This window comes from Sinocyclocheilus rhinocerous, unplaced genomic scaffold (genome assembly GCF_001515625.1).
Source record: "Sinocyclocheilus rhinocerous isolate Xijiao unplaced genomic scaffold, SAMN03320098_v1.1 scaffold2000, whole genome shotgun sequence".
In the NCBI taxonomy this organism is placed as follows: Eukaryota; Metazoa; Chordata; class Actinopteri; order Cypriniformes; family Cyprinidae; genus Sinocyclocheilus; species Sinocyclocheilus rhinocerous.
Window position 1 is genome coordinate 146,589 of NW_015630998.1, and position 11,001 is coordinate 157,589.

The following is an 11,001-nucleotide window of genomic DNA, read 5'->3' on the forward strand; positions in this document are numbered from 1 at the left end:
AAAAAAAAAAAAAAAAAAAAATATTATCTGCTTTCAAATGCTGGGGGCATGTCCACAGTCAGTGCTGAAACCACGCCACTCGAATTCACTCTCGCGGTACTTTGATCGTTATTTTAGGCAAGTTACAAATCCTGGGCATATTATGTCCCCGGGAAGTGGCACGTCTGGGCACCTTACTCTAGCAGCTTAATTGGATGTACACAGCTATACATGTTTATAATATGCATCTACATGATGATGGCCTAGCTAGCTAGCAAACTATAGGCTGTAGTAACTGTAAAGACAGTAACACACGATTGAGTGGTCGAACCACTAATGCTAATGTGCTCTAGTTATTATAGTGTTGGGGAGTCATAGTGTTCTCGGGTGAACTGGGGGCATGTCCACAGTCAGTGCTGAAACACGCCACTCGAATTCACTCTCGCGGTACCTTTGACGGTATTTTAGGCAAGTTACAAATCCTGGGCATATTATGTCCCCGGGAAGTGGCACGTCTGGGCACCTTACTCTAGCAGCTTAATTGGATGTACACAGCTATACATGTTTATAATATGCATCTACATGATGATGGCCTAGCTAGCTAGCAAACTATAGGCTGTAGTAACTGTAAAGACAGTAACACACGATTGAGTGGTCGAACCACTAATGCTAATGTGCTCTAGTTATTATAGTGTTGGGGAGTCATAGTGTTCTCGGGTGAATGCAATACTTTGTGAGAGTACTCATAAGGCTTGTGAATGAATGCAAAATCAATGACTAAAACAGTTAAGTGGATAAGCTACAACAGGTAAACATGTTAACTGTGTGGACACTGGGGCTGCGTTGACAATGTCAATTTCTCTATCATCATTTTGATGATCCGATATTGATTGTTAAATCCCAAGATCAATCTCTTAGTCTGTGTTTTTAGCTGATACGTGAACAGAACTTATAGCACGCTATCCAACAATTGCAGTAAGCTTTGTTGCTTTTGATCGGAAACTCTCCGCTTATGTTTTCTGTCAATTTTATTATGAAATTCAAGCAATAAATGTGGTTTGATGTTCTTTAATGTGCACTGTAAAAAAATTTGTTTGTGTAATTTTAACCATAAATTATTGTAAAAATGCTACGAAAAAACTGTTAAAGGAGTCATATGATGTTGCTAAAAAGAACATTATTTGGTGTATTTGGTGTAATGAAATGTTTATGCGGTTTAAGGTTAAAAAAACACATTATTTTCCACATACTGTACATTATTGTTTCTCCTCTATGCCCCACCTTTCTGAAACGCATCTATTTTTACAAAGCTCATCGGTCTGAAAAAGCGAGGTGTGCTCTGATTGGCCAGCTATCCAGTGCGTTGTGATTGTCCTCCATAAAATGCGCTGCACACATCTGAATATTTGGGTTTAACTGTTCTGGAACAATGTTGTAAATACAACTTAACCACTGATTTCTAGTCGTGTCCTCTTTTGGAAGGCCAAACGAAGTATTTTCGCTTTCGCAAACGAAACACACGGCGTCTTCACAATAGGACTGGTTCGAATACCATTTTTTGAGCTTCGAAGCTTCGGTAGTAATCAACACCGAATATTCAAAGCTTCGGAGGGAGGGGGCTGAACATATTCTTCTAATAAAGGCAGGAATCTCTGTGTGTCTGTCTGTCTGTCTGTTTGCATTTTTATTATGTTGAGAACCGTTCATCCAATCGACTTCACGCGTGGCGGGTGTGTTGCTGCGGACCCAAGGGAGTGCCGTGTCACATTTTGGTGCAATATGGACACGTGGCACGTTCAGAATGAATAAACTTTTAATAAACTACAGAACAGCGTGAGCCAGAAGCGGCGCGCCTCAGGGCTTATATGCTCCGAGAACGGACACTGCGCTAGTGATACAAAACACACTGACAAGCTACACAAAATTGCGTTCAAAATCGGCAATGAATCGCCTGCGATTTAGAACGCAATTTTGTGTAGCTTGTCAGTGAACTACGGCTCTGTGTAGTAAATGCCGCTCCATCTGAAAGCACGTGCTGGAGATTTACTACTAATCACAGGAGCGGCTTTACTGACGAGATGCGCATGAAAATCGCATTCAAGTTTTTGCACAGCCCTAGTTAACAGCAATACTTTTAATAAGATAGCCTAAGATTTTTCTAACAAACAAATCACTCACAAATCAGAAATTAGCAGCACAGTAATTACTCAGACCGTAAAGGGTAGGCTATTTAAATAAAAGAAGAATGAAAAATAAATGAACAAAGTTCAACGAACTGTAATAAATAAAGAACACTGTAGCATAGCCTACTTTCAATAACAGCATCACACATTTTAATTAACAAACAGTTTAAATAAAATTTAATGAAATACCTTATATAGAATAAAACAAACTCTAATAGGCTAAATAGAACAAGGTAACTGGGGATGTACCTATAGACAAATTATTATTAGGCTGGGCTACTGTACGTTTTTTTATGACTGCCGTATTTGCAAGTATTTTCCAAGCAAATTGCAACAGCTCGTTTTTTTTACACCAACAATATACTATAGGCGTACTACTTACAGAACTCAGGTGATTTTTCAAACTTGATGTGCTGTTGTGGTAGGCCAGTTTCAAATCGCATATTTGACACACTGCCTTTGTCTTGTCCTCACTCAATTTAAAGTGCTCCCACACCGCTGAGGTCTTCGGCATTTTTGTCTTCTCTTCCAGATGAGCTGAATCATGACGTTCATGACGTTCACTCATGGGCGATTCATATTCAAGCGCGAATGAGAACCGTTTCGCGGGGGATGCCAGGTGTTCGAGAGAAAGAAAAAAAAGAATATTCGAATCTCAAAATTGAAAATCGAATGCCAACCCACCGAACGAATATTCGAATAATCGAATATTCTGGTCCAGCCCTACTTCACAACATGGCGGCGGCGGTCGGTGGCAGCAACAATAAAGTTACGCCTACTTTCTTTGCGTGAACATTTGAGTGGTGTTATGCAAATCTTCCCACATCATGACGTAGACGTAGGCGTTTTAGGAGGGCGTGGACCAGTCTTAACGTTTATAAAGAATATCTCTTTGGGTTTGAGACTGTAGTCTTTGCAACTATAGGGATCTTATCTATTCACGAACAGCTTGTAACACTCCAAAGAGAAAGGAAAACTTGAAATCGCATCATATGACCCCTTTAATAGGTTAACAGTTAACTGTACTATATAGGCTACAGGGAAAAACTGTAAAATATAATTTCATGTAATTTTACAGTAAAAAAAGTATTGTTTTTAAAAGTAGTAAGTATAAATTAGTCAAAAACTGTAAACTGACATTCCCAGAAATCCCTTCATGACACCTTACATTTGAAAATATCTTGTTTAAATAATCGTTTTTGTTATCAGTTTGGCACATTTGGGTTGGGGTTGACCGATTATCAGCACTGATATTAAGAATTTTTATGGTTATCATATTGGTCATTTTCAAAACCGATTTGCATATAAAGGAAGTTTTTGTCAGGGCCCTTGTTAAGCCGCGTGTCCACCAAAGCGTTTTTCCCTGCGGTTAGCAAATTTTTTCAATTGTTCTCAATGGGAGCACCACATTTTTTTAAATGCCAGGAGCGTTCCGATCGCTGTGCATTTTTTTCGCGCTGAGCGTTCGGGCGTTTTTTTCTCAGCGCCGAGAGTTGAAGAATGTTCAACTTCAGGTAAAACACAGCGCTCATCACTGTCACTTTTCAGTCAGCTAACCAATCACAGTGAAGGAGGGGCAGGACTAATACCGACCAACCGTCACGCCCTCATTGTACTACGGCTGAACAACAATGGAGGAGTTAAATATTGCTTGTCCCTGAGTATTTATGTCTTTACTAGATGGAATTACCAGACTATCATAATATTCTTATGAAAAATAATGCTTGGAGAAACAATTCATTCGCTATGCATCTGTCAGCGGATATTTCGTATCATCGTTTTCAGCAGAGCGCCTGGCATTTTCAACTGGCTAAAAACGCTTTGGTGACATTTCCGTCACACGCTTGAGGTATTCGGCCAATCACAACGCACTGGATAGCTGGCCAATCAGAGCACACCTCGCTTTTCAGACCGATGAGCTTTGTAAAAATAGACGCGTTTCAGAAAGGCGGGACATAGAGGAGTAACAGTACAGTATGTGGAAAATAATGTGTTTTTTTAACCTTAAACCGCATAAACACATTTCATTACACCAAATACACAAAATAATGTTCTTTTTAGCAACATCATATGACCCCTTTAATAGATTTATTTCAGTTTTTGGTCAAATGACAAATTTCATGATTCAGTAAGCAATAATTTCTGTTCATTACTAGTCTTCAATCCTAAATATACTGAATCATGAATTGATAAGTCTTGATATAGATTTGCAGGATGGTATAGGCTTGATAAGCATAGATTAGGAGTTGGTTGCTCTTGTATCGCATCATTGGGCTCATTTTATGGTGCTTAGCACTTCTGTGTATCTGAATCCTTATGTAAACCGGCCAGTGGTGTTGAGCCCAGCTGGAAGCTGTATTTGCTGACCAGAGCAGCTTTTATGTATTCTTGTATTCTAAGTATTGCTTCTGTTGGTTTAGAGAAATGCACTGAAAGAAAGCATGACCTTATGTGAAATAAAATAAGCAGTTTGTTTTCATCACCCATCATCCCTATTTGCTAAGCAAATAGGGATGCGCGATATGGGCTTAAAAATATATCACGGTAATTTCTGATATTTATTGCGATAACGATATCAATGACGATAATTTAGGGAATCCTGTTTCTTTAGAGCAGTGGTCACCAACCTTTTTAGGCCCAAGATCCCTGACCTCGGCCTTTATGAAAGACAAGATCTACCTATTGAAGAATTGATAGAAAAAGACATCCCAGATTGTACTTCAAATTTGAGGCCTTTTACTTAGTATTTTAATTACTGATGCGCCGATCATAGCTGATTCAGAATTCAGATTTTCTTTTCTTTTTACTAGCAAATTGGATTCTGATACTGATACTGATTTTTAAGCAAATTTATTTATTGGCTATTTGCTTTATAACAAAAAAACTGGGTAGAAGGAGCTGCTCAATTTCACATCCGCCTTCCTAAACGTCACTCCACACAGTCGTACACAGAAATATGTCAACAGCTAGACTTTATCGTTATTATCGCGGGAAGACGAATTCTTATCGTGTGGAGAATTTTTACCGGTATATCGCAAACGATAAGATATCGCCCATCCCTATAAGCAAAGCATTACTATTACTATTGCTCATACTTACAGTTAGAGATCTGAACACACCCCTGATCGTAAGTATTAAAGCTCAGCAAATCATCCTCCACCATTGTGCTGTAAACATGAATGATACCTCAGATAGTTCATACGCCATCAGACCTCTGACTCTTTTCTTGGCGGACAATAAAATGGCAATATAGTAAAAGTTGACTCTGAAACAGTGATTCCGACAAATATTATTGAGATTTCCACTGAAAATGACATTTTTCACATGTTTGCCTTCATACTTCTGTAATAAATTAATAAAAAAATTGAGACATATTAGTCAGTTATAAAACTCTTATAAAAAAAAATATGTAGGATACAGTATTCTTCACCTCCCATTGCTTTCATGAGAAATACTGAGTAAGCTTTCAGTTTGCAGAATTGGAGCTGAAGGCACATGTTCTTTCCATTTAAAAGCGTGACTTTTTGAATGGAGTTTAAATTAGTCAGCGTTTCCTTTTGTCTTCCAGCCAAGGATGGGTTTGTCTGATTCGTTTCGACCCTGGTACTATTGATTACAGACAAAGAGTTGCTTTAACTGGATCCCATTGTATTAAACCATATAGTCCAAGAGGATTTCCCAGGTACTTCTGTTTCTCCACTCTCCTCTGGAAAGTTCACCATGTGTGAGTGAGTTTGGAGCACACTCAGCAGAACCATTGTGTTTGTATCTTCCCAGGGGAATTGGAGACTTATTGCACTGATCCTAGCTGTTCTTTCCACCTCAGAGAGTGAAGAGTTTCAGACCCATGAAAAAAGGACCGATCTCCTTTCTCTGTTCTAGACTGGAAATGTTTGATTATTGTTTTTGGAAGTGTCTGTGAGGTAAAAAAAGAAGCTGTGTTTATCACTGTTGACTGAAATTCCTTTTGCTTGTCGATAATCACATAAATATGGGCCATTTGATTGATTCAACCGTTAACCCCTGAGTTTGTGAATCTTTTTGAATGATTCATTAAAAAGACCAGATAAAAAGTGTCATTAATTCCTGAACTGGTTCCTGAGTAACCAGTTTTTTTTGTTGTTGTGTATGCTCTTGGTTCAGTAAAAAGAACCCGTTCATATGAGGCATTTGTTTGTGAATCAGGCTACACTGAATTGCTTAAAAGAACCAGCTCATTTGAGACATTTTCTTCATGAATTGGACTACGCTGGTTGTGTTGTGGTCGCTTCGGATATAGTTAAAGGGGTCATCCGATGCCCATTTTCCACAAGTTGATATGATTCTTTCGATTCGCGCAAACATAGACACATTTAGGTAGATCGGGAGAGCATTCCCTTCAGAAGCAAACGTAATCCACTTCGTCTTCAGTGGCTCAGATGTCGGGAGTAAATGACTACTGCTATGTTCATTATTACATCCAACAACAGAACACCTCAATCGCTTAGGAGTCATTCTTGTCTACATCTGCTCCGGCGGTGAAACAATGGAGGACTGATGATAGCTCACTCAGTGCGGGTCTAAGGTAAGACGCCAGTCCAGTCTGTGCTGAAACGCTACTGTCAATCAAAACTATCGTGGGAGGGGCTTGTTTTTGTGACATCACACAGACAGGCATCTGAGATCGGCTCAATTTGAGAAAAGGCTAAAGATTTCAGTAGATTAAAAAAAAAAAACACTGAGTAGATTTTTATCATTATAGGGTGGTTGTGTACACACACTGCCAACACACATTTCAGTTTAAACAACTTGTAAAAGTGCATGTAGCATTTAGCTGGGACCAAAGGGATTAAAAGGACCAGTTTAAATGAGTCATTTGTTTGCGAGTCTGGCTGTACTGGTTATGTTGTATGTTTTTAATTAATTCACTAAAAGAAACCTATTCATGTCTGACTACACTGATTGTGTTTGTGCTTATATTTTTGATTCACTAAAAGAACCATTTCATACGAGTCATTTGATTGTGAATCACGCTTCATTGGTTGCACTGCTCATATGAGACATTTTCTTCATGAATTGGACTACGCTTTTAGTTCAAAGATCCAGTTCATATGAGTCATTTGTTTGGGAGTCAGGCTGCACTGGTTGTGTTATATGTTTTTGATTCACTTGAAATAACCAGTTTATATGAATCCTTTTCTAAATGAATCTGATTACACTGGTTGTGCTTGTGCTTATATTTTTGATTCACTAAAAGAACCAGTTCATATGAGTCACTTTGTCCTACAGTTGTACTACACTGGTTGTGATGTATGTTTTTGATTCAGTAAAAAAAATATCCAGTTCATATGAGTGACTTTCTTCATCAGTTGGAGTGCTTTAGATTCAGTAAAAAGGATTTAATCATTTTCTTTGTTAACCGGACAAGACTGGTTACGCTGTATGCGTTTGATTCATTAAAAAAAACTGGTTTATGCGAGTCATTTGTTCTTGAATTGGACTACAATGGTTGTTAATAGGGCTGTGCGATTTGGGGGAAAATATCAAATTGCGATTTTTTTGACAGATATTGCGATTGCGATTTGATTTGCGATTTTAAATTTGCAAAGTCAAGCTTCAGCTCAATATTGCCAATAATGTGCAGCACAGTATGGGTATCATTACCCTGCTAAAAACAATAGAAACCATCACAGAAATTCTTATAGTTTCCATTAAACCATTACAAAAACCAATACAATTCCCATTATAACCCTGAAATCCATTACATTTTTTATTGTGTTTTGGGAGGGGTTCTATTGTTCTATTGGTTAGTAAGACTGCAACTCAAGGCTGGCAGTCAGCAATATCGCGTCCATATCGCAGGCTTTGCGATTAGGAAATCGCAACGTCTCAAATCGCGATTTCGATTAATCGCACAGCCCTAGTTGTTAAAACATGTTTTGCTATTGTATTGTGGTATAAGAACAACAAGTAATTCAGCCTCAAAGTGAATCTTACGCATTCCTGTGCATCAAGTGCTCTGTCAGAGCTTTTCTCTAGTATGAAGCACCCTAAGTGTGACATGTCTCAGTGCGGCCCAGAATAGTGTGAGGAATGCAAGCCCAGGAAATGTAATAAAGAGCTCCTGATGTGAGAGAACAGGCTGGCTCAAGGTAGCACAATCGGACAACTATGCATGAAGGAACACATTCAAACCGCTCAGCCTATTTCAGATGCTGGTCTATTGGGCCGTCCACTGCAAAGAAGTCAAATTCAACACTGTCCTTTATGGGCAGCTGATTTTGATTTGGACACACACAGTTTCTTCCAAAATGTACCTTTCAAGTGTCGCACTCCCTTTTAGACCATTTCACTATGCTGAATTCCCTCTTCATTTTTAACACAAGTGGCTTTGAATTCAAAATAGCTAGTTAATGTGTGATACTGGAAAGTAATTGGTACTTACAGTCTGTGAGTCAGAACACAGTTCTATTGGTAGTAAATCTCCATCACCTGCTTTCAGATGGAGCAGCATTTACTACACAGAGCCGTAGTTCACTGACAAGCTAGGCAATATCGCGTTCATAATCGCAGAACGCGATATTGCCTAATTGTCAGTGAACTACGGCTCTGTGTAGTAAATGCCGCTCCATCTGAAAGCAGGTGATGGAGATTTATTACTAATCACGGAACCGGCTTTACTGACGAGATGCGCATGACAATTGCATGCGATTAATTGCGCAGCCCTAATTGAAGGCTATTAACCTTAATCTCCTCTTAAACTCCGTCATGAAGTTAACATCCTCTCTAATGAAAGACATCAAGTATAGGGGGAGGAAGAAATGAATCATTATTCAGACTTTATTAAACCTTGGATCAGATACATTAAGTGTTTTTCAGTCTCCAGGTACGTGTGGTCAGCCACGTTTATCTCATTTATCTCGGTAAACATTTGGTTAACGGAATTAATCAAAACTCTTGATTAAAACCTGACATATATCCGGTTGTTCTGTGGATAATCGAGGAAGCAGTCACACAACATTAGTTGGTGGTTCTTGTTTTAATCTTTCTAATGCTGTATCTTGGTAACATAATATTGAATGATTCAATTCAGAAACCTAACTGGCCTCCATAAAATCCTGTTGCTGTGGTGCAGATGTGCACAGAAACTCTTCTTCTGCAGTATTTTCAGTCTGTGACCCTTGAGAGCCCTAATGCCGAGTTCACACTGCCCGATTTTAGCCCGATTTTTCACTCGTCCAGTCTTAAAGGGATAGTTCATTTAAAAATGAAAATGGCATCATTTACACACTCATGTCATTTCAAATCTGCAAGCGGTTTGTTTTCCTGTAGAACACTAAAGATTTGTTTTTCCAACACCGATTATCAACATACAACAAAAGTCTATACAGCACCATAAAGTATAATAAAAGCAGTCCATATAAACTTTTGCTCTATATTCCAATCTTAAGTCATACAATGCACTTTGCATGAAAAACAGGCCAAAATTTAAGTCATTATTCCTTTAAAATCTTCCCCATCCAGTAAGCTGTGCCTAAAACACCCATGTAATTTGACTGATTAAGAACCAGATTTATAATGTTGGGTCAGAGTCAATCTTGTCGAGTCCGAGGCCTTAACCAATTGAGTTTGAGTGGAGATGTTTATTAATGTCTTGTTATTTTAATTTTATGTTGTTACTTTTTTTGTCTTTCATGTTCTACATAATGTGGATTAAACTGTCCAAAATGTCTGAGTCTGTGTCAAGTTCGAATACAAATCTACCCGAGCGCATCTAAGTTCATTCATAATTACAGTATGAGTCTGAGTAAGAGTCCAAGTCTGAGTCCACGACAAGTACCTCAAGTCCAATTTGTAACTGAATCGTTCTTTCAAGCCAGTTCTTTTCAACGAATAAGTTGACTTGGTTCAGAAATTGGACTGAATGATTCTTCACTCATACAATGATTCTAACTGGTTTATATGGTTTATACATATTTGTATGAAAAACTGTATAAATACATATATTATAAATGCACAAATGCTACAGCCTAATCACAAGACAAATACTGTATTTATATTCCATTACTCCTTTGATACATTTACTACATGACTACATTAATAATGTAATAAAATTTGACATGATTATCCCACATTTCTGCCACAATACTGTGGTGCAGTTAGTGTTACTACAGTGAATCTGAGTGGATAAACGGTCCATGTGGCACGATTTAAATGAGTAACGCTTAGGGCTGGGCGGCATGGCAAAAAAAACAAAATATCGATTTTTTTAGAACACTTGACCGATTCTCGATTTTTATATGATTTTTAACTAGTCAACTTGAAAATGTAACTACAACATGATTCAAGTAACTTTTTCCTTATTAACCCTCTAGTTAAAGAAAATTCTATTCCAAGTGCACCACACATGAAGATGTCAACATGATGTAAATGTTAAACAAATCACTTGTTAAATATTTTTGCAGAAAAGATGCATGAACTACAACTAATTGTACAAATTTGTCTTATCTTGTGTATCTTGTACAAACTTGTCTTATACATACTATATGTATAGCGTCTCATGCATGAAACGGCATTCTAAAAACGTGGCGCTTAAGTTAAAAGAAGTTCACTCCCATCTTCTTGCATTTTTTCCTATTCCACTCCCCATGTGGAATAGGAAGTTGTCTTTGTCAACACGAAAGTACATTCTGTATGAATGCGCCTAGTCCAGCGGAGTCCAGCCCGGGGTCGTCACATGTGGTTGCCGCAAGCCCGCCGGCCGCTCCTTCGTCGAATCCGCCGGCCTCCGCTCACTCTAGGCCGCCGCTCACTCTAGCCGCCGTGTGTGACGCTGTGTGTTTCGTTGTGAAAGCGAAAC

General features: G+C 38.5%; 1 protein-coding gene across 1 annotated transcript in view; it reads left to right on the plus strand.

The window, feature by feature from the left end:
* oxsr1b (oxidative stress responsive kinase 1b) overlaps positions 1-11,001 on the plus strand; it is a 62,619-nt gene that overhangs the window by 7,210 nt on the left and 44,408 nt on the right. The gene's annotated exons all lie outside the window — the stretch shown is intronic.